General features: G+C 35.9%; 1 pseudogene across 1 annotated transcript in view; it reads right to left on the bottom strand.

Moving 5' to 3' along the window:
- The window catches only part of LOC309625950 (CBY1-interacting BAR domain-containing protein 1 pseudogene), a 45,453-nt pseudogene extending 20,881 nt beyond the window's left edge, over window positions 1-24,572 (bottom strand). The window contains exon 1 of the transcript in view: window positions 1-24,572. This exon is cut by the window's left edge and continues 20,881 nt beyond it. The product of the transcript in view is annotated as a CBY1-interacting BAR domain-containing protein 1 pseudogene (transcript).

The raw sequence follows: 24,572 nt of genomic DNA, 5'->3' as shown, positions 1-24,572 counted from the left end.
TATTATGGAGTTGGATAAACTGCCTTTTCTTTTAAGTTTGATATGAAATAAATTATTTAAGGTGTCTAGTAACATAGATGCTGATAGTCAATCCTGGATAAAAGGAAAGGGGAAACTAAGTGAAAACATTAGCAACATTGTACTCCAAAATTTGTTTTGCTTACCTTATATTCCATAAGTGTTGACTCATCATCTGTAACATATCCTCTAAATTTGGTGAAAATCCTTGTGACTGTTTTTGAAGGATGTGATCACAGACAGAAATTTTATTTTATTTATTTGGTTAAAAGAAGCAAACAAATGTGTTTGAGGACCTACGCTGCACGCTTCTATGGATTCATAGAGTGACTGGAGTGGAGAACTCGATTCAGTCAGAGTTGCCTCTCTGAGGAGTTGACATTTGAGCTAAGAAGTGCAGGATAAAAAAGATCAAACGTAAAGATCTAGAGCAGAGGAAATGACTGGTTCAAAGTCTTGAGGGCAGGAGTGAACTTGTTATCTGGGTGCACTGGAAAAGAAGTTTCCCTTAAGAATTCTGAACCACAAACCTGGATTCAGTGTCTGGAACTCTCTTTTATGACTCACAAATACTAAAGCAAAGAATTATTTCAAAGTGGTCATGGTTGGCATTGCCCCTAGAAGAGGTAAATGAATTTTCTCTGCACGGAAAGACTTCACAGTAAAGTTTCCCTAAACACACAAGAAATCAGGTCACCATAACTGGGAGACAGCAGAAGCTATAGTCTACATAATCAAAGGCCCAGAGGTGGCAAATGCTAGAATGATCAGAACAGAATTTTAAATGAACATGTTTAGGGGCTTCCCTGGTGGCGCAGTGGTTGAGAATTTGCCTGCCAATGCGGGGGACACGGGTTCGAGCCCTGGTCTGGGAGGATCCCACATGCCGCGGAGCAACGGGGCCCATGAGCCACAATTACTGAGCCTGTGCGTCTGGAGCCTGTGCTCCGCAACAAGAGAGGCCGCGATAGTGAGAGGCCCGCGCACCGCGATGAGGGGTGGCCCCCACTTGCCGCAACTAGAGAAAGCCCTCGCACAGAAACAAAGACCCAACACAGCCATAAATAAATAAATAAATAAAATTTTTAAAAAAATGAACGTTTAATATGTTGAGAAAAATGAAAGAATATTAAATATGTTTAGAAAAATGAAAGAGTATTTAAGGTCTCTCTTTACCAAAGGACATGTACTGAACACATTTTATGTGCCAGGCAGTGTCCTGAGTGCAGATCTTATAAGGTCTCCATTCCAGTTTATTAATTATCCCAGTTGTTCAGCTCTGGTTCTGGAACACCTATGTATCTGCTCCTTCTCCTAGATACTCTTCTGGGTTCCATTCAAGGTCAATTTGCCTTATTTTTCAAAATGTATGTAATCTACCTCTTGGTCCAATGTTGTAGAATGTATGGTGGGCTACGTTTCAAGGGCGCACCTGTTTTCCACTCTGCTTGTGACCTAAAATGAAAGAATGCTCTGTCCTTGAGCCTGACACGAGTGGGCAGATTTGAGAAATAATGATTGGTTCAACGATACAATTCATAAAAATGGACATAGAATTGGCAAATGAGAATTATAAAGGATTTGGACCGTTGGAATGAAGGGTGAAGGGCTTTAACACACACACACACACACACACACACACACACACACACACACACACACACACAGATAAAAGAAAAAGAGCAGGAGAGAAAGAAAGAAGAACATTGTTAGGTTGACATTTGAATTCAAATTTCATGGTTACCACAACTGATTTATGCTCAATGTATTCTAGAAATGACAGAAAACGTAGGCATGAACTGATGGCATTGATTACAATAGAATAAGTGTTTTAAATATGAATGAGAGACAGTACAGTATAAGAACCTTAAAAATCTTAATTAAGAAATAAATATGGCCTCATCTTCTCTGGAGACACTTAGAAATTATGGGATTCTTATATTCTTGAAACTGTAAAACTTTCTTTGCTGGCTAAGTGAAGCTTTGTTTAAAAAAAGAGAAAAACATATGAATAACCTATTAAATGTGGTTTCAGTATTCTGGTTGTATGATACTGTCTCATTTAAGAGGCCCTTTCTTGGATACTCCAGCCATGAACTGGATTAAACTAAAGAGTGTGTTTGTGTGTATATGTGTGTTTGTATTTATATATTGTCACACACATTTTTTTAAAGAGAGAGTGTCATTTAAAACATATGCACCCTCCTCTTTTTGATAGGACCAGCTAATTATATAGGAACAATAACAGTAGAAATCTACTATTTTAGTTTTTAAAAAAGAGGTGACAGTGAGCATGAAACTATACTATAATAATAGTAGTAATAAAAATGTTTAATAACATTTTCAGTAGTGCTTCAGCTTTTACCAAGTATTATTTCCTTTGAGTCTCATAACTGTGTTTTTAGCAGATACTTTTTATCCTGCTCTAATTAGGGACTGTTTGGTAGCAAGACACCTGATGTACTCAAGCTAGATTAAGTAAAGGGAGATTTGTAACAAGGAGAAAGGAGTTATCTCAATGTATTGAAACACAGCAGGAAAGCCCTTGGTAATCCATGCACCTCTCCACTACTCTGTTGGTCTGCATGTGTTTCATAGCTTTTAGTGTCTGTCTGTCTGTCTCTCTCCCAACTCCCTCTCCTTTACTTGCTGAGAGGTGGGGGGCAGTTTAGAGGAGATGGAGTAGGCTAGACACCCAACCTCAAGTGTGTCAAAATACATTCCCTTTACAGATGAAGAAACTAGGCTCTGTTTCCTTCACTACCCAGGGCCCTACTGAGATCTCAAAGCCCTTAGCATGGTAATTCAAAGTAAAAACAACAACGATCATTTAAATACATGTGGCCGGACTTCCCTCGTGGTCCAGTGGTAAAGAATCCGCCTTCCAATGCAGGGGAGGGGGGTTCAATCCCTGGTCGGGGAAATAAGATCCCACATGCTGCGGGGCAACCAAGCCCGAGAGCCACAACTACTGAGCTCACACACCTCAACTAGAGCGCCCGAGTGCCACAAACTATAGAGCCCATACGCTCCGGAGCCCGTGCGCCACAACTAGAGGAGAGAAAACCCGCACGCCACAACTAGAGAGAAGCCCACGGGCCGCACAGGCCTGCAACAAAGATCCTGCACGCCGCAACAAAGACCCCAAGTGGCCAAATAAATAAATATTTAACTAAATAAATAAATAAAATACATGTGGCAAAGTCCATCAATGTGCTGATGACAATTTTGACACGTTCAGAAACATTAAATTCTTTCAAAAGGTTTTTATTTTTTATTTCTTGTGTGTATCTGCTTTCTTGATCTCTAAACACATAAACTAGGAAACAAGCAAGGCCTTTACCACTCAGAAGAAAATTCCATGCCAGACTGAAAGTTGAAAAATGAAGGGACTGACTTTTGAGTCCTTCTCAGTTTCATGAGCATAGACTTGGTCTTAGAAGAGCTTTTGTGAGTTAGGAGACATTCTTTCTTAGTGGCGTATGATAGTCTGGGGTTTTTTGCTCTCTTATGTAATGCCCAGAACTGTATTTGATGAGAAAATACAGTGTGATTTATAATCCATTCTAAGACATTCAAACACAGATTTGGTTTTTGTTTTATTTGAAAGTTGCAGAGTAGTTTTTGCTGCTTAAATAACAGAAAATGAGTTCTTTCGAATAAACTGCAATTTGACATCTTGAATGACAAATACGTGAGACTTACCTTTGTTTGATGACCCCAAGCCTTCCGGCAGGCTTCTGTCTAACAAACCCGTAAGTCTTCAACAGTGGGGCTCTTGGGGCTAAGTGGCCAGGGAGTATGAGATGCCGGCTCTTTGCACTTTCCTAATATGTTCATTAAGCAAACAATTCTAGGCCACACCTAAGAGTGACAGGGGACTGGAGCTCATTTTCTTTATTATATCCCAGTTTCTACTACAGTGCCTCCTACATAGTAGGTGTTTATTCTTTATTAAATACATAATTTTTTTTCACCTTAAGGTTTTACCTGAAACGAGACATTCAGTTGGAAATTCCCACCATTGGAAGGTGTTCAGATTAGGCGTCATCAGTAGTTCAGACTGAAAACAACTGTAAACTAATCCAGAGCAAGCACAATTCCGAGTGACCCAGAAATCATCCGGTACTTACCATGGCTGTTTCTCTGGGATATTCTGGAAACAGACATAGTATTCCATATTCATGCAAAGCTGAAGTAATTTTAAGCCATCACTGCTTATTTTTGGCTAGAATATGGTGTATAGCGTATAGAAAAAGTAACTAGTTCCACTCTGTCTTTATGTTCTTATTTTCCCTTCTCTCCATTTCCATATTCAACAATATCAAAGATCTTGCAGGCCATGGGAAACAGAGACGAATAAGACAGGGCCCCTACCTTCAAGAATTTTTCAGTTTGCAAAAGACAAAGGGAATTAATAAACAGTATTGAAATATTATGGGTGTTCTGATAAGAGATTAAGGGCATTATGGTTATACATAAAAAAGGAATTATTTTTATCTTGAGATTTGGGGAGTGGTGTTGTGATGTTTTCATAAAGTTTAAATGTGAATGTCAATTCTTCAGATATTTCTTAAAGTATATTGTTTCGCTTTGGGAGATAAGGAAAAGAAAGTCAGGTATTAACCTGTAAATGGAACTTTCCACAAAATATTTTTAAGGTGATCTCCTTTTGGAGGAATAAATATTAGGCAGAGTATGAGGTACCAGGGTTTTCCCAGGCACAGAGAGGGAAGAGAGCTTGGTGTGTCTGGTGAATGTAGTTGGCCACTATGGAGCGTGGGGTGGGAGCACAGGTGATGCCAGAGATGTATCCTTCCTTACCTGATATGCAAATTTGTGGCTTTTTTCTGTCAAGTATTCTTACTGCATATCTGGGGTTTGAATTGGAAAGTTTTTGAAGATATTTAATGACCATTTACTAAGGTATGGCTATGTAAAATTCTAAGGAGGGCAGATAAGGCAAAGAGGAAAGAGTTGGATCACAAAATGATAAAAGAAAAATTACAGGGATATATTTATTAGATTTAGGTGCTATTTTCTGAATCCTAAAATTTTTCATGAGGTTTCAGACCATATGTGTTTAATTAACTTTTTTTCCTAGCAGATGTTCAAAGACAATTTTCACATGCCAAAGACTATGAGAAATGTCCAACCAAAAGGATACTGGAATGATAAATCTGACAGGTTTTTGGTGATGAATATAACAAATACAATTTACATATTTAGATGCTTATTTTTGTTGCAAAAGCCTTTGGAGAAAATATTTAAACCACTATTGAAGGTCTCTAATACCATAAATGCCTATTAGTTGGCCTGTATCTACCACTGCCTGTCATCTCAACTCAGTCTGTTCTATTCTAAAACCATTTTATGAAGTCTAAACACTGAATAATGTTTAAATGAAAAGATGGAAAGGGAAGAAAGAAAGCTTTCATATTGGGTTTCCCAAGGCCTTTTTTCCCCACATTCTAATATTTTCCTTACCTTTGGAGGTCTAGGAACTCAATGACATAATTATAGTTTCATTGGTCATAAAGACTAACTCACACTAACCAATAATTTAAGTAAACTGAATGGCTAATTCATTACTTGAGGCTGAGGGAATTTTCATTTCCAGTAACCAAAATAACCTTCTTCTACCCAAGTCAATGCCTCTGCAGTAACAGAGTCCAGAGTTATTAAACTGGCAATTGGAATGTTCCTTGGCAGGCACAGAATCAGAGAAAAGAGAAGTAGAACATTTTGAAGATGGTTTTACTGATTCATGATGAGGTCCCACGAACCTTCCCTGCTTCACAACAGATTCCCCTTCTCCAATGAGTAAGAAATGTGTTTGTAAGATTTCATGTCACTTTTCTTTAGAAAGTGGTGGAGGAATACTACCAAACTCATTTCTGATTTGCATTTTTTTTTTGTGACCCTTGAGGATATCTCCACTTCTTTTGACACATCTTTTCTTTAGAATGATTTTTACCACCTAGACTTGGAAGTTACACAGTGTTACTTCCACAGTATTCCATGGGTTGAGACAATCACAGAGGTCTGCCCCTGTTCACTGGGAGGAGACATAGATCTCACAACTCAATGAGAGGCACATCAAGATGACATTGTAAGAAGACCATGTGGGACAAGAGATACGATGGCCATCTTTGCAAAATACTATCTGCCACAGTCTATTCTCTGGCCACAAGAATTCACATTGCTTCTGCATGCAAAATATGTCTACCCCTGCCTCAAGATTTCCAAAGTTTCATCTCATTACAGCATTTGCTCAAAGTTCAGTATTTTGTCATTTAAATTAGGTTGGGTCTCCTCATGAGCATTTTCTCAAATACATCAACTTTAGTACGGTTCTTCTTGATCTAAAGACATGTAAACTAAAAGAGATAAATTATCTGTCCTTTAGCTCTCCGACCCCCAAACATAAAAGTCTGACATACGAATAAGTTAACTGTGTGAAAATGGTGGGATGTGAAAAACACACATTCACGGGCTCATAGCAGCTCTGAAATCCAGTAGGGCACATTTCGCCAGTTCTTTGATTAGGGCTCAATCTTACTCTATGGGGGTTCTCAGTATCGCTTGGTTCTGTCCTCTGAGTTCTTCCTTTTCCCCAAGAAAAGGCCTGTGGTTTCAGTTGAGAAGTCTTCCCAGTCTGCTTCCTGCCTGTAAAATGCTGTAGGTGCAAAGTTTTCTTTTCATTTTGTACTGTCTCTGCCCCTTTCAGTCTATGAGGGCAATGCTTGTGCCAAAACAGTTTTCTTAAAAATGTTGTGACTTTTCTATGAATCTTATTGGGGTTCACTCCCATAACAAAAGCCACAAGTACAAGTATTTTGAGACTGGTCCTTTTCTATCTTGGGCTTCCTGAAGGAAGCTAAATGACAAAATGCTTAATATTCATATAAACCCCAGTTTTTGGTGGAATCTGCAAGGCATTCTCTAAGATCTTTAAAGTGCTTTTATTTGTCTGGAAGTTTTTATAAGCCACTGTATTAGAACTTTATAAAGTCAAAAAAAGAGCTTATAATCCCATCCAGGATTTGATCTTTGGTATGACACTTAATTTGAGAATCATTTGCCATCTGGAGAGACTAGAAATGAGAAATAGTTTTATTTTTGAGCCCACCAAGTTCCGACTCTTTGATATTTAGCAGTTTTCTCTTTAGCTCAACTTGTTCCTTTCATATTTTGTCAAAGCCTAGTAAAAGAAGCCAGGTGGCAATTTTAATATTTTGCCTGGAAATCTCCTTAGTTATATCATTATTTTCATGAGATACATTTTCTGTTTTTTCACATTACAGCAGGCAATAGATTTGCCAAGCTTTCTGCCTCTACATAACGAGAAACCCAGTTCTGTAGCTTCCAATAACATTTTTCTTATTTTTCTTTAAGCTGTCACTGATAACCTTTGAGCTCTGCGATCTTTTACATATCTGTAACACTACCCTCAAGTCCCTTCCAGATTTCACTAACAGTCTTCTCAAGCTCCTTCCAGCTTTTACTCAGTACCGTATCCCTAAACCAATACCTCATATTTGGGTTTTTGTTATGACATCACTCATTTTCAGGTATCAAATTATGTATCAGGTGTCTATCATTATATAACAAATCACTCCAAATCATAGTGGCTTAAAACAATAACAATCATTTATTTTGTTCACAACCCTGTTATTTGGGCAGGATTCTGTGGGGATAGCTCATTTTTGCTCCATCCAATGTCAAACAGGACAGCATGCTTGTGGCCTGGATGGCCCATTTTCAGGATGGTTCACTCATTGGAATCTGTTGACTGGAGCTCAACCAAGACTTTTGGCCAAGGACCTTGATTCCTCTTCATGTGGTCTCTCCATGGGTTTCTTGGACTTCCTCACATCATGGTGGCTCAGTTCCAGGGTTGAGCATTCCAAGAAAACAAGGTGGAAATGCATGGCATTTTTATGACGTAGCCTCAGAAGTCACATGGGGTCACTTCAGCTGAAGTCTACTGGTTGAGGAGTCTCAAGGTCATATTGCTTGAAGAGCATATGAGAAGGGAAATATTGTTACAGTTAATCTCGGAAAAAACAGCCTGCTACAACTAGTATTGTTGAAAAAAGTGTTCCTATTTATGGGCCATTTGTGAGTTATTTTTTGCCTAGTTTTCAATCTTTATATTTGACTTATTGATTTATATATGTTCATTGTACATTGAGAATATTAGTGTCTATAATATCCATTGCCAGTATTTTTTCTCCAGAACATTCCTTTTTATGTTCCAATGGCTTTTTAAATGGACCACACATGTGTCGCCATCCCCAGCACCCATGCCAGAAGTGAGTTGTGGCCGAGGTGCATAGACATACTCAAGTCCTATGGGCTCTCATTTGGTACACGTATGAAAATAAACAATAAAAGAAAGCAAAGAATTTATAAAGTAAAAGTAAGAACATTAAATTTGCCCTAAGGGTGTGGGAACAATCTTATGCTAGTGAGGTATTTTAAGGGAAGAACTTCCAAGAGTAAGAAATTAAAATATATTTCTTATATGCAAACATTGGACAGTGCCTGGCACATAGTAAGTGCTTGTTTAATGCTTGCTTAATGACTAGTTTGCTTTCAACAATGACAGACTTACCTTGCATTCTCCCAAAAGCAATCCCTGAGAGAAGGATGTGGACATGTGTATTTTATTTGGGAAAAGATTTCAGCAACCAAAGAAAGGATGGTGCTATGATTAGTTTACCAGTGTGGACAAATGGAACTCAATCCATCTGGGACTCTTCAACAGGCTATAAGAAGCACACCTCAGAATAATCCCACCAAGAGGCGAGGATGCTGCAGCATCAGGCTATCAACTGTAGCTCCTGCGGGTTGAGTGTTAATCCTCGGAGCATTTACCTGTGACAGTTCCAGCCTTCCCTGAATGCAGGTGCTTGAGATAAGAAGCCATTGACACATATGGGAACTTCATGCCAAGGCACAGGTACCCTCTGTGGTAGGTGCAGGTATCCAGGTGGGGCTCTGGCAACATTTACTACAGTGATATATTGGATAAAGGGAAAAAGAAAAGAAAAACTGTAAAGATGGACTAACAGAAATGGATCAAGGAAGAAAGGAAATCCATTTGTGGAGGAAAAATTAATTCTCCTACACCTCCTAAGAATGCTGTAAAACCAGCTACTAAAATCAGTTACTTTGGGGGTCAAATAATATAACTGAGAACTTTAAATCAGTTTCATAATTTGTTATCTGAGATGAATGTGTTGAAGTGGTATATTTCTGAGTCAAAAGTAACAGACTTTGGCTGAGAGTTATTTGCTTAAAAGCTGCCTCTTTAAATGTATTAGAAAAGAGAATGCTGGTTTAATACAGAAAGAGAGATATGAGAGTTCTAAAAAAAATGAAAGCCCAAAATCTAGCAGAAATTTTCTCTCTCTCCCTCTTCTTCTCACTCCCCTTCCTTCCTTCCTTCTTTAGAATGTACAACTCAAAGAGAATATTGCTGAAAAATACGTATGACCAAACATAGACTTAGCTTCTATACCTTTGCCTTTACATTTTACATCATCCTGGAACCTCCAAAGGTAATGACATACTTGTGATTAATTGTTGCTTATCATTTAGTATCTATTTGGCCCTTAGAAACTATTCTCTCTTTACATTAGCTGCAAGCTGCCACAGTCTGATTACCATTCAGTACTGATCTCCCAGTGTATGATAATAGAATTAACTTAACAAACATAAAGAGTAAAAATGAAATGTCAACTTTTATTACATACTTTTCTCCCATCTGCCAGAGTGATTTAAATGCCAGTTTTAAAAAGTAAAGAGACAACCAGCCAGCCTTTCAGTGGGCCTTGCATATGGCTGCCCATGGCGTATAGCGCTTGGTGTTCTGCACGCCAGCCCAGGGCACTGCTGAGTCCGGCCTGGTGGTGGCATTGGATGGCACATGGCAGTAATCCTTTGTCCATCTGTGTCCTTTCTCTGCCTGGGATAAGACATTATGGTTGAACAGCTCCGTTTTGTCCTTCCTTTTCTGAAAGTTTCTCGAATTTTGAATCTTGGCCGTTGCATTGGCAAAAGTTCTGCTTTCCTCTTTCAGGAGAGATGCTGCATCTCTTCTTGCATTCCAGACTGCTGTCCTTTTTGATTGTGAGCCAACAATATGCATGACAATGTTTGGGTTTTGGTGGTAACTGATGAAATATGGCAGCCTGTGAGATAGATTCTGGATGGTATGAAGAGTTTAATCTTTCTGGATAAATCAAACAGCCTAATCCAGGATATTAGTAACTCACTCAGAATAAATTAAGTGCTTTATCTGTTCCACATCGCTTATCTATACTTACTTATTATATTTTCCCTACTTACTTATTTTCTATAGTCCCATTAAAATGCAAGTTCTAAGAAAGAGAGAACTCTGTATTCTGTGCAGGCATACTTTCAGCCTACCTCGTACATAATAGTTGCTCAATAAATACATTTTGAATAGTTGAGTGAATGTCATCTTGCTGCCTATTGAGTCCATCCATTTTAAAGTGTATTGAGTTACAGATGTAGAAAATAAACGTATGGTTACCGGGGGTAAGTCGGGGAGGCATAAATTGGAAGATTGGGATTGACATATACACACTACTATATATAAAATAGATAACTAATAAGGACCTACTGTATAGCACAGGGAACTCTACTCAATACTCTGTAATGGCCTATATGGGAAAAGAATCTAAAAAAGAGTGGATATATGTATATGTATAAGAGATTTACTTTGCTGGACACCTGAAACTAACACAACATTGTAAATCAACTATACCCCCGATACAAATTTTTAAAAAATCAAGTGTATTGAGTTAAGAATCAATAAAATTGTCAAGAACTGAGCCTGCCTTCTCAAGAGGATGTTACCTGGAAGGGTAGCTACAAATTTACCTCAGAACAGTCCCTCCCTTGTCACTGTAGAACACAGTGAGTTAAAATAAATGTCAGAAGCACTAAATTATCTCATTTGCTGCTTCTGCCAGGTAGTGCCCAAGTGAACCTGAGTCTGAGGCTGTGAAATACAAGGTCACATTGCTTAAGGTCCAAAATTAAAAAGGGAAAGTGGTCCAGCAATGGCAGAAATGTGGAAAGAGAAAAGATGCTGATTAGAAAAGCCAAAGTCAGGAGCCACAGACACTGGTGAAGGAATGATTGGAGGGGTATTTGGGACACTGAAGAAATTTACCAGTTCATCAAAGGAAACGATGAGATGTGAGTTAAACTGCTTGGTTGCAGCAGCTTCCAAGAGAGGTGGCCGAAATGTACCTCCTCGCTGCCATTAGAAAGCAGTAACACAGACTTCCCAGGCAGCCTTGCTAGGGATCATTCCTCTTCTTCCAGAAGAAGAAGAAAAATTCCTGCTTCTTCCAGAGCAATACAGCTCTCTGTTGGAGTCCTGGTCCAGTCATCTGTGAAATGCTCCAATCCCTTCTACAATGTTCCCAGTGTCCAAACACCAGCAGTGCTTAATTTTTAAGAGAGCCAAATTCATCTTTGTATAGTTCTGATTGTTAAAAAGTGTTCCTTTGTTTTAATATTTGTTTCTGTATGTTTTAGCTTTGGTTTTAATTCTATTCCTTAGGAACTTGTTACTGCTTTACATGACTGGGTTCTCAAAATACTTACAAGCAGTCATTATTCCCCGGACTAGTCAGGGTAATTAACTCTAGCGGTCATTTCAGATAAACCCTGAAATCTCAGTGGCTTAACACAGTGAAGGCGTATTTCTTTCTCTTGTGGGTCAAAATGCCTTTCTGAACCTAGTAATTATGCTTTCTGGAACATGTGGCCTTCTGCATCACTTTGCCAGAGGAAGAGAGATTTGGAAGCAGTAAAGAAACCAAATTGACACACGTCATTCAATCCACTGACCTGAATTACTTGTGACCATAGCCTAACTGCAAGGGATGCTGGGAAATTTAGGAGAGCACAAGGATATTTAGTCAACTCTGTGTTATCTGCTACATGCTACTCCCAGTTTTTTAAACTTTTCAACTAACTAAATTTCCCAGAGCCTTTAATTCTTTTCTTTTCTTTTCTTTTTTCCCTTTCAATTATTTCTTATAGGACAGAATTCAAAGTAACCTAATCACCCACAACCTCTAAGGTCAACCATATCATTCACCAGCTGTGCTACACTCTCTGTGTTGTAATTTTTTTCTGTCTACCATTGTATCCAGACACCTTTCCCGCAGATATTTTCCACCTGCCCCATCTAGAACTCACCTCTACTAGGGTTTCTAACTCAGACAAAAGAATCACAACCAACTAGGTGATTTCAACCTACCAATGTTGCAAATAACTAAGCTTCCAATTTGGGTTTAAACAGGACCCCTGGATAGATGTGTATTCATCTTTCTCTCAACTAAAATGTGACCTTATTTTATACTTCATTTTATTTCTATCTGGAGTTCTAGGTATACAATAATCATTAATTTTAAAAAAGCAGGTACAATGTAACATATAAATAAAACAAAATTTGAAATCATTATTATTACCAAGCACATCTACTGTTTCTCAGATGATCTATCCAGTAATTCCGCAATCTTACAACACTGCTTTGGAATATATTTACAGTTGAATGTCTTTACTTACCAGCAAGAAGAAAAATAACAGTAACATGGATTAAGTGAATGAAGGGGCCCCCAACAGTGATTTTGCTTGGAGGAAGATTTTCATGTGATTGTCTCTTTAAGTTCTAATCTGGCAAGAAAAAATGTTCAAAACAATGAATTATTTTCATCCTTGGAAGATAGACTAAAAGTGTACATATTTGAAAGTAAGTGAAGCACATTTATTATAAGAAACACCGCAAATAACACAGGTGTCTTTTTGATATGAATAGGGAAAGAAAACAAAGGTTTATTCTGATCCCCAGAGCTCAAGGTGGAAAGTGCCAACATCTAACGAGAAGATATTGTTGACTCCACATTTACTACAAATATGGAGCTTTCTTGCTCATAGTTGGAGTGTCAATGTTGATATATTTGTAGGAGAATACATGTTAAAATTGCAAAGCATAAATATGGCATGCAAACGAAGCAGCCTTTTTACACACATACCTGCAGATGAGGTACATTCACCATCTGCCCGAAGTGAAGCCACGTCGTGCTTGCATAGTTAGAGCTGATCACTCTGGCACAGAAATGAATATCTCAGTGGGAGCCAAGTACCACCACAGAGTTGAAATTCTTGTTAAATTAAGATTATCCAACCCCACTGAGGAGGATAATCCATTTACATATCTACACTCCAAGCTCTTAATTTTCCAGACAGGCCTTAGTAAGAAGGACAGAGTTTTGTACAAGAAAACAAGGAAATTAAACATTTATTGTATTCCTTTCTTTTTTCCACCTAAATTGTGTTATAAATAACAGAACGAAATGGTTACTAATATTCCTAACAGCCTTCAATTTCCAAAGAATTTCAATTTGAAAATTTAAGCTTCACAAGGGCAAGCATCTGGACAGCTTTGGTCTTTGTTAGAGTCTTACCACATACAAAGAAAGTGTTCAGTAAATATTCACAGAGTGAATATATGAATGAATGGTTTATGTTGATTCCACTTTACTTTTTGTCTCCTACAGACCTCTAGCACTCAATCGCTAATTTTATGATACTTATATTCTAGTTAAGACTAGGTTTATAAGGCCAACATTATGTTTCATAATCAGTAGAATATTAGAAATTATTTTAATTTTGAAATATCTATAAGGTCAGTTACAAAAGCCTACACATTTTTGTTTAGATAAATTTTTGATAATACTAAACTTTTCAAAGTGCCTCTGCATTTGATGTCTTAAGAAAACATGTTCAAGGAAAATGTTACTATTCTTTTGTTACTGATTCATATTTTGGCCGTTGACAAAATAATAATCCAACATCATAATTCAAAACACGTATTCAAAACATTTCCATAGATTTTTAAAGATTATAAAGAGAATTTAGCTATTAGGATCTCCTTTGATGTTCACAGTGCTCTGGCTTTCATTGCAATATTTACTTTTAGGGACTTGAGAAGACAGGAATGTGGCATCTGTAGTTATAGGTACTGACTGAAGAAAAGTTCCAATTCTGCACATACAACTCAGCATTTTGAATTCTGTCTGCCTAAATGTTCATCATGCTGGCAGGTCTGCATCAGTGATTTGGTAGCTAATTGACATGAACTTTGTACCTTTCTTTGATTTAAGTATTAGAAAAGGAAATACAAATATCTTAGCTATCAAAATAAAGAGTAGTCTTCTTTGAAAAGTTATACTTACCTGAAAATGGTAATCTAGGAGATTATTCAAGAACATGTAGAAGTGTATAGGATATAATGTTAAGGGGAACATATGTTATATAAAAATATAGATGCAGATAGATAAGGATTGGAAGCTAATGTGCAAGAATTAAAATAGCTAGTTAGGGCTCAGGGTTATGGGTAACTATTTTTCCTTTTACACAATTATATTCAAAAGTGTTGCTGCATTATGATTTTTCTTTTTAAAAAGGTGAGACAATACATTCTGGTATCATTAGAGGACAAAAAGATTACTCTGGAAATGTGAACACACAGCCTGGGATTACTTTATAAGAATAGGTATGATGTCTTTGGAATTGCTACAGTATTCTGTGTTCTTAGTATAGGCCTTCAGTTCATACTACATTTATTTTCTTATTAAAAAACAAATATTCTTCCTCCATGTTATGATAAACTATTAAATCCAGGAGTGTCTAATTTTTAATAGTTCTAAACAAAAATAAGCTATGGATTATAGATATTCAGACACACTACAAGCCTGGAAAGCAATAAGAGAGAAATAATTATTAACAAAAAGGAAAAAGAAATAGTCACAGTCATATTTATTAGTCCAAATAAATACTAAATGATGGTTTGAAATTATTTTAAGAATTCTTCCCTAAGTAATATTTTTCATTTTAAAACCTTACATTTTAAAATGTTTATACTCATGATATACTTATTAATTGGTTTCACAGACACAAATTATAATTTTTTGTGGTTATAAACCTTAAATTCACGTGATATAGTGTTCAATGCATACTTACTGCTTATTTGCAAACAAGAAAAAAATTAATAATGAACACATGATTTATTCCATAAGTGGAATAAAACTGTTTTTCCTGAAATTGCATTCCTCTAAAACAGCATGAAATAGCTATAATGGGAAGTAAGTAAAAACTTTACATGTAAAGTGACCTTGTTATTTTTTCTGCTTTCTTATCCAGATGCAGATTTTTACCTTTAGGCAATAGTGTAGTCCTGCCATCATCCAGACCATGAGATTGCCCTGAATCTTCATTCTCAAGAAATTTGCAAATTACCTTTACACCAAAAATGATAAATTGTTCCCTCCATCCCAAATCACCAAAGAACATCATACATTAAAATTTCTATGTCAGTTATCAAATGAGGTGTATTATAACCTAATGGCTACACAAGGAATAGTGAGAAAGGACAATTGACATTGATGTATGACTGCTTAACCTGGAGAAACTAGGTCCTACAAAGGAGAGCTCTTTTGTGAGAAACACACACATGCATACACAGCCAGTAAGAAGGAAATGTTATTATTAAATACACAAGGGTGCCAAATCTGCTCATGTATACTAAGCATCAAAATAACATTCTGAGCATAAAAGATTTAGAAAGAAAAAATACTGTGGTTCTAGAATGAGCAGTCAATAATATGACAACTGTAAAAGGCTTACTTTGGAATTCAGAGATCAAAAAGGAGCTGTAGTCTTTGCAGCTCCATTAGGAATTAGACCCAAACTACTTCCTTTTTTATGACAGTATTCAACTGTGCACTTTAGATCCTCCCAACAGAAAGCCTAATGAGCCCTGTGGAGGCCACGCTACCTGCCAAGAAAATAATCCATCCTCCAAAGGCCCCAGCAACAATATTCTTCAATGCTCAGAAAAAGTGCTGAAATGTTGTCATTCAAAAGACTTTCTACAATCCTCCCTGGCAATCCTGGAGAATCTAATGAGTGAAAAGCCAAAGTACACCAAAGAATCATCATCTCCAAATTTAGAAGAAAAAAAGCCAAGTTCTGTAAGTCAGAAAATTAACGACTGACTGTCAAAAATGACCTTCTTGGAGTATCCAACGATGACTGTCACGGCTTCTCAAATTACCCAGCAGAAAGGCCCAGGAACTGAGGAGAAACCACAGAGCAGAGATTCACTGCTAATGTGCAACCTGTCCCTAACATTTTTATTTCCATTTCATTTTGGAGATATATTTTAAGACTAAATAATTCTTAGGCCAGTGAGCGAGCAAATCTGGTAACGAATATTACAAAGGAAAGAATTGTCTTTCTTCTTTATTTTTCCTACCTTTTTCTTCCTTCTTTTTATAGCTCTCATTGGTTGTTGTTTTTTTCCCTCTCTCATAAAACATCAAAATAACTTTTATTTTTATATTAAAAATAAATAGAATGCTCTCTGGGACATTTATAAATCAATATTTCTGGAGCCTCCTCCTCTGTGTGGGACCTGCAAAGCATGGGATGGACCTAGAGTCACTTCCGTTTCTCCTCCAGTCTCTGCTCAATTTCCCCCCTTTAAATTAAAGTCTGTTCTTTGCTTAAAAAAAAAAAAAGGAAATCAATTATTTTTGAACCTGAGGTAGGTATTTTCCAGTAGATTGCTAGAAAAAAATGGGCATGCCACCATGAGTAAGGCACTATATCTGCCCTTAAAGAGCTTGCATTATAGTACAGTATTGTACTATACAGATGAGGACAACTACAAATACATGCTAAGGACGCTAAGTACAAATACAACAACAGAGACCTAAATAATACCTAAAGTGTGTATGTACCAAATTTAGTCTTGGAGAATGGAGGAATCTTTCTGGAGAAAATTAAACTGAGATCTGAAAAAGGAGCAGGAGTTGACCGCTGAATGTGCACTCTTTGATTCTACAGTAAAGAATTTAGAAGATCAAAGTTGTGATTTCAAATGACAATTCACTTAAGCTCCTTGTGTCTTGATTTTTCTCTTCTCTGAAACTAGTTTTGCCATCCTGATAGGACTATTGTGAGGATAAGGATGTCTGAGACCAACAAACTAAAAATGGGTACTCAGTGACAAAACGTTACTATATATTTTACTAATTATAAAAGCTTATATGGTTGGGCTTCCCTGGTAAGATGGCCCCAAAAGATTCCCACTTCCTGGTATTTACTCCCTGTTATCTGAAGTACGGCCTGGATTAATTGACTCGTTTGTAAAGATAGAATATGGCAGAAATGATGGGATGTCATTTCCAAAATCAAGTGAGAAAAAGACTGGGACTTCTGTATTGGGGCTTGGCTCTCTCTCACACCCCCACTTGAATCCCTGACCTGGGGGACGCCAGCTGCCATGTGGTGAGGCAGCTCTATGCAGAGGCCCATGTGACAGGGAACGAAGCTCTGAAAATACCATGTAAGTGAGTTTGGAAATGGGTGTTCCCCACACCCACCCAGCTGAACCTTCAGAAGACACCTCAGCTCTGGCCAACAGCTATCTCCTCAGAGACCTTGAGCCAGATTCAACCTGCTAAACTGTGCCTGGTTTCCTGACATTCTTGTAAAACACCTTGGGATTTCCAGCGAAATGCTGGAGAGGACATGGGCTAGAAGAATAGAACATGACCAGAACTAAACGATTCATCATAGGATTAAAGGCAAAACTAAAATAGTTCCTCCCTAATAAAGTGTAAAGTGAGCCTCCATTTGATCAAGGTAATCTGGCAATAATTTAACTGCATTCTCAGACAAATCTCAAAACGATTTGTTTAACAAATTGTTGTATAACAGAACTCACACTCTTCACAAGTATCATCATCCACAGTGTCCAGTCTAAAATTTTAAAAAATGTAAACATAAAAAAAACAGAAAAACATAACACATAATTAAGACAAAGTCAGTCAATAGACATAAACCTACAGATGTTGAAATTAGCAGACAGGGACTTTAAAATAACTATGATAAATGTCTTAAAGAATTTACCAAAAAAGCACAATTAGTGAAGAAATGGAAAATATCAGAAGAGACAGAGCTATAAAAAAAGAAGTAAAAGAAAATCTCAGGATTTTAAAAATTTAATGTCTAAAATTTTTTAAAAATCCATTGGCTGGAATTAACAATACAATGAAAGAAAACATAGACCAAAGTGTCAGTAAACCTGTAGACAGATCAATATAAATCATTAAAGTGAAGATAGACAGAAAAAATATAGAAAAATGAAAGGAGCCTCAATGACCAGTGGACAGCATCAAGCTTCATCATGTACTTGTAGTCCAGAAAGAATGGACAGAATGAAAGGAACAGGAAAAATAGTTGAAGCAGAAAATACTAGGTAAAAAATGTCCAAATTTGATTATTAAAAAAAAAAAAACCTAAAAAATCAGGAAGCTGAGATAAATACAAAAATAAAGCTACATTTAAACACTTCAAAGTCAAATTGCTAAAAAGCAAAGAAAGAGAAAAAATTAAAAGCAACCTGAAGGGGAAAAGGCTGAATTTTCATCAGAAACAATAGAGACTAGAAGACAATGAGACAATATCATTAAAAAGATGGGAATGAAAAAAACCCAAATCTGTCAACTTAGAATTCTATATCCAGTGAAAATGTATTTCAAAAACGAAGGCAAAATAACAAAAGCTATAAGAATTTGTCACTAGCAGACCCACAATACAACAAATGCCAAAGGAAATTCTTTAGACTGAAGCGAATGACACCAGGTGGAAATCTGGAGCCACAGGAATGAGTGGAGAGTACCAGAAGGGGTAAATTTCAAAGACTAATTTTCTTTATTTTTGTACATCTTTTAAAAGCAGTTAAATGCAAAAATAATAATACATTATGGGTTTATAACATATACAGAAGTAAAATATGTGGTGAGAGTAGCACTAAAATGAGAGAGGTTAAAAGAAATTATACTCTTTTAAAGTTCTTACATTATGAATGAACTGCTACAATATTAGGTTATAATATGTTAAGGATATCTATTGAAATCCTTAGAACAACCACTGAAAAAAATGAGTATGGTTAAAAAGCCAATAGAGTGAAGAGAATAAAATGAGATTTTAAACTCTATTTACAATAAAAAAAAGGCAGGAAAATAGGAAGAAAAAGATAGAGAAGTGAGGGGACAAATAGAAAACAAATATCAACAATTCCTAAACATAAGTCACATTGTATGGAAATGGAGTAAACACTTCACTTAAGAAGCACAGATAATTAGACTGGATATAAAAGCAAGATCCAATTGTATAAAGTATTTACAGAACAATAAGTGAATTTAACAAGGTCAGTATAAAATCAATTAGATTCTTGTACTTAGTACAAGTGAATTATAAAATAAAATCAAGCAATGCATTTTCAACACTACCAAAAAATATAAATTATTAGGAATAAATTTAATTGAAAAATCTTCAAGATCTCTACAATGGAAACTACGAAACATTGTCAAGAGACATTAAAGAAAATTTAAATGAATGGAATAATACATTTATCATAACCATGGATTAGAAGACTTAATACGGTTAAGTTGTCAGTTATTCTTAAATTGATCTACAGATTCAATGCCAAACAAACACTTAAAATCAAAGCAGGATTTTTTTAAAGAACAAACAGACTATGGGCTCCTAAAATTTGTATGAAAATGCAGAGACCCTAAACCAAAACAATCTTAAAAATCAAAAATGAAGTTGGAGGACATATGCTCTTTGATTTCAAGACTTCCCATAAAAAGATAGTAATAAAATCATTGTAGTATTAGTTTAATGATGAAATAAAACAAATAAGTATATAAGTAAATAAATAAGTAAAAAATGAATGTGACAGCAAAGAGATTTCAGAAACAGACCTGCTCACATATGGCTATTTACAAAGGTGCCAAGGTAATTCATTGGGGAAAGATAGTCTTTACAACAAATATTGTTGGAACAACTAGATATAAATAAGGAAAAAATTGACCTTGACCCATATTTCACACCACCCACAAAAATTAATTCAAAATGTATCATATACACAAACATAAAAGCAAAATCTATACAACTTCAAGAAGAGTATATTAGATAATTTTTTCATGACTTTGATGCAAAGATTTTTTATGCTCCAAAAATCACTAATTTGCTTTTATAAAATTAAAGACTTCTGCTCTATACAGTCACTATTCAGAAAATGAAAGATAGCCTTGAGATTGAGAGGAAATATTCTATCTGACATAGTGTCAGTATCCAGCATATATAAAGAACTTTTACAATTCAATAATAAAAAGACTAAGAAGTCAACAAAGAGTGAATGAAAAACTTGAACAGAACCTTTACAAAAATAAGTTATGTGAATGACAAATATGCACATGAAAACATGCCCAATATCATTACCCCTAAGGTAATGTAAATTAAAATGAAAATCAGATACCATACACACACATTAGAATGTCTAAAATAAAAATGATTGACAATAACAGATGTTGGCAAATATGTGGAACAACTGAAACTCTCACACATCACTGGTGGTAGATAAAATAACACAACCACTTGAGAAAAAGTTTAGCCATTTCTTATAAAATTAAACAAACACCTACCTTATGATCTAGAAATTTCATTTCTAGATATTTTTCCAAGAGAAATCAAAACATGTCTACAAAAAGACATGTATACAAATACTCATGGCAGTGCTATTCATAATATTAAAGAAACTAGAAACAATCCAAATAGCAATTTATAGAAAAATGGATAAACTGTGGTATATTCAAAACGTGTAATACAGCACACCAATAAAAAGGAATGAACTACTGGTACTCTCCACATTTTGGGTGAATGAATCTCAAAATATTGTGTTGATTGAATGAAGTCAGACACAAAAGGATTCTACAGGTGTGTGTCAGAAAATTCTATATGAGGTCTTACCAATCAAATGGAGGCAAGTAAGAATATAATGCTGAAATATTCAAGTGGTGTATTATAGATAGACGGTCTTTAAACTGGGAGAGACCTTATCTTCAAGTCCTTTTTTCTTCTTCTTCTCCTCCCCCTTCTCCTCCCCTTCCTCCTTCTTCTTTTTATAATGAATGAAGACACTTAGAAAAGTAAAGGTTTTGATGACTTGGCCAAAGTCACTTAGCCCATACTAAATAACTAAAAAAATTAGACACGTACTAAGTACTAAGCTCTGGTGATAAAAATTATGGGACTTCCCTGGTGGTCCAGTGGGTAAGACTCTGTACTCCCACTGCAGGGGGCACGGGTTCAATCCCTGGTCAAGGAACTCAGATCCCACATGCCATGCAGAGTGGCCAGAAAAAAAAAAATAGAGCAGTGGTTACCTTTGAGGATGGGAGTGGCTTTACTGGAAAGGGGTAGGAAGGTATTATCTAGGGTGGTGGAAATATTCTGCATCATGCTTGGGGGTAGTGATTACAAGCATATAATACATTTATTAAAACTCAACAGACTGCAGACTTAAAATTGTGTATTTCATTGTATGTAAATTATACCTCAATTTTAAAAAAAAAGGAGGAATCAAAACTGTGAACTTGTTAAAAATAAACATTTGTTTTTGTGTTAAAGAAAAGGTTGACCTATGAGGAGCTATTTACAATAAAATATTTCACTTGAAAAAAAAGGTTGAAATTTGCAACATAATACTGTTAATCTCTGTGGAATTGTTTTATGTTATTTTTGTTCACTTTTTTCTGTATATCTTCTGTGTTCTCAAATTTTTTAAAAATAAAAGTGCATTTATTTTTATTATCAGCCAAAAATCATTGAATATTTTGAAAAACTTAGGAGTATTTATTAAAATTGTTTCTCTTGTGCAAAAGCTTGATTGGAATATCATAAATGCTAATGCTTATGAGTGTGAAAGAGTTAAGACTAGAAAAGATAAGAAATAAGTCAAAGGATTAAAAAATACAAGTGTGCATTAATATATTTAGAAGGTGCATATATGATCAGCTGGGACCTTGAATTTGCCAACGTGGAGACTAAAACCCATAGCTATAAAAAGCTATCATTAAATTATCTTCCAAGATCAAATGAGAGAATGAGTTGCAAAGTAAAAATCTGGATAAAAATTCAGTGTTATTTTTTAACTGAGAATCATGAATCATGGCAGTTTATAAAAGATGTGTCCTGATTCTAGATGAGAAGTGTATTAGCCAGACAACTATCTGACATTTTCCCTCAGAGAATGAGGACACGGCAAGGGATCTGTTCTGTTGACAACAACCAGTATTCAAAAATTCTGACCTTCGCTAATCAAAATTGAGTTCCACTTGAATTTGTGGACCTGGAAATCAATGAGAGCAAATGTTTCTCAGCTTCTAATTGGATCTCCTTCTTCATGCTGCTTGTAAGGAAACACCATCGGGCAAAACAAATAATTGGTGTAATTTATGTACAGGAGCAGTATATTTTTACATGACTTGAGAAAAGCACATTATACTGAAAAGCCCTTAGACATTTTAAAATACTTAGGATTTTAGTAATTTTAAAATTACATAGGATTTTAGTAACACCATGCATCCCAACTTGAAAGTTTGTAACTGGGCTTTGTTCCCCCTTATAGCCACCTTTTTTCTTGTTGCTGTTGTTTGGTTTTGCTCAATGTGGTATGCTCTCTGAGCCAGTATGGACTTCATAGACATGTGTCAGAAAATTCTAAATGAAATCTTGTCAACCAAACTGAGAGAAGTAAGAATAGAATGCTGAAATATTCAATTGATATATTAGAGAATCATAAAGTATCCAAATCAGAAGGACGTTATAGGCCTGTCTTCAAATCCAATCTTCTTACTTTTTCCAGTGAAGAGAAGTGAATGATTTGTCCAAAATCACATAGCCAGAGAACCAAGAGTAGAATCTTGGTCTCTTTGACAGCCAGTTCAAATTCATTCAAGAAATAAAATAACAGTTAATCAAAAAACTTGCCTTTTGGGGATGCCTTACAGTTTAAAAAGCATTTTTAAAATTTATGTAACCCTTTCAGGTAGAAGGGATATAATGATTTTATTTTACAGAGAAATTGAGGCTCAGATTCTTTCTAAATAAGTTCACTGGGAGATCCAGTGCATAGACTCAGGTTAATATTTAATTTGTCCACTTAACAATTAACATGGATGAGGCATTGTGTTAGGTAAGAAGTTTCACCCCTTGCTACATATCAGAATCACAAGAGAAGATTTTAAATCTTACCCATACCCTGGCCACACCCCTCAAGAGTCAGATTTAGGATGGTAAACAGTATTATTAAAAAGGTCCCCAAATGATTCTATGTGGAATCAGATTGAGAGCCACCGTGCTATAAGAAAAAAGTATGTTTGTTTATTTGATAGATATTTATTGAATGCTTGTTATGTGCGAAGCATTGTTTTAATTGCTAAACATGCAATAGTGAATACCACAAAAATATCTGTCCTCATTGTATTTACATTCTGGTGGTAGAGACAAATAAAAAACAAATAGAATATTGAAGATCGTGATAAATGAAATGGAAAACAAACAAGCAAAAAAACAAAAGCAAAGGAGAGGAATAGAAAAGGAGATAGATATTGCTATTTTAAATAGAATAGAATTTAAGCAAAGACCTGAAGGAGATGGGTTTGAGGAGAGAGGAGGGGAGGGAGATGCTATTTTTGAATGGAGCTTTCTGGAGAGAAAGAAAAGCAAATGCAAAAGCTTTGAGGCAGGAGTGTGCCTGATGTACTCTAGTAACAGTAAGATAGCTGTGAAAGCTGATTTAGTGAGGGCAAAGGTGATAGGAGATGAGGTAGGAAGAGGGAACAGATCATGTAGGACTTGTCGGTCATTGTACAGAATTTGGATTTTATATAAGAAAGATGGAAATCCAATGGAGTATTTTGAGCAGGAGTGTGACAAGGTCTGATTTTCATTTTAAAAGGATTACTGTGTATAGAAGAGATGGTAAAGTGGCCAAGGCAGAAATTGAAGGTCCAATAGAAGGCTTTACAGTGATCCAAGTGAGAGATATTGTGATTTAGACCACAATTAGCATTGAGAGATAATTGGATTCTGGATATATTTTGATGTTAGAACAAACAGAATTGACACTTTGGATGTGTGGAATTAGATAACGTTATTAGCCCAGGATGACTGCAAGTTTTTGGTCTGAAGGACTGGGATTTCAGAGCACCTAATAAAACTTCAAAACACATGAAACAAAATCTGATGAAACTGAAATGAGAAATAGACAAATCCACAATTACAGATGGAGACTTAACAATAACTGATGAGCAAGTAGACTAAAAAAATCAGTGAGGATATAGAAGACTTGAGCAACAGGGCCCAATTAATATTTATAGAACATTATAGCAACAACTGCAGGAGACCAACTCTTTTCTAATGCACGTAGACTATTCACAAAATAGACCATAAAATAAGTCTAAATAAGTGTCAATAGAACGACCGTATGACCCAGCAATCCCACTACTGGGCATATACACTGAGAAAATCATAATTCAAAAAGAGTCATGTACCACAATGTTCATTGCAGCTCTATT

The sequence above is a fragment of the Balaenoptera borealis genome, assembly GCF_965194805.1.
Source record: "Balaenoptera borealis genome assembly, chromosome: 1".
NCBI classification, from domain to species: domain Eukaryota; kingdom Metazoa; phylum Chordata; class Mammalia; order Artiodactyla; family Balaenopteridae; genus Balaenoptera; species Balaenoptera borealis.
This window is presented reverse-complemented; position numbering and strand designations above follow the sequence as displayed.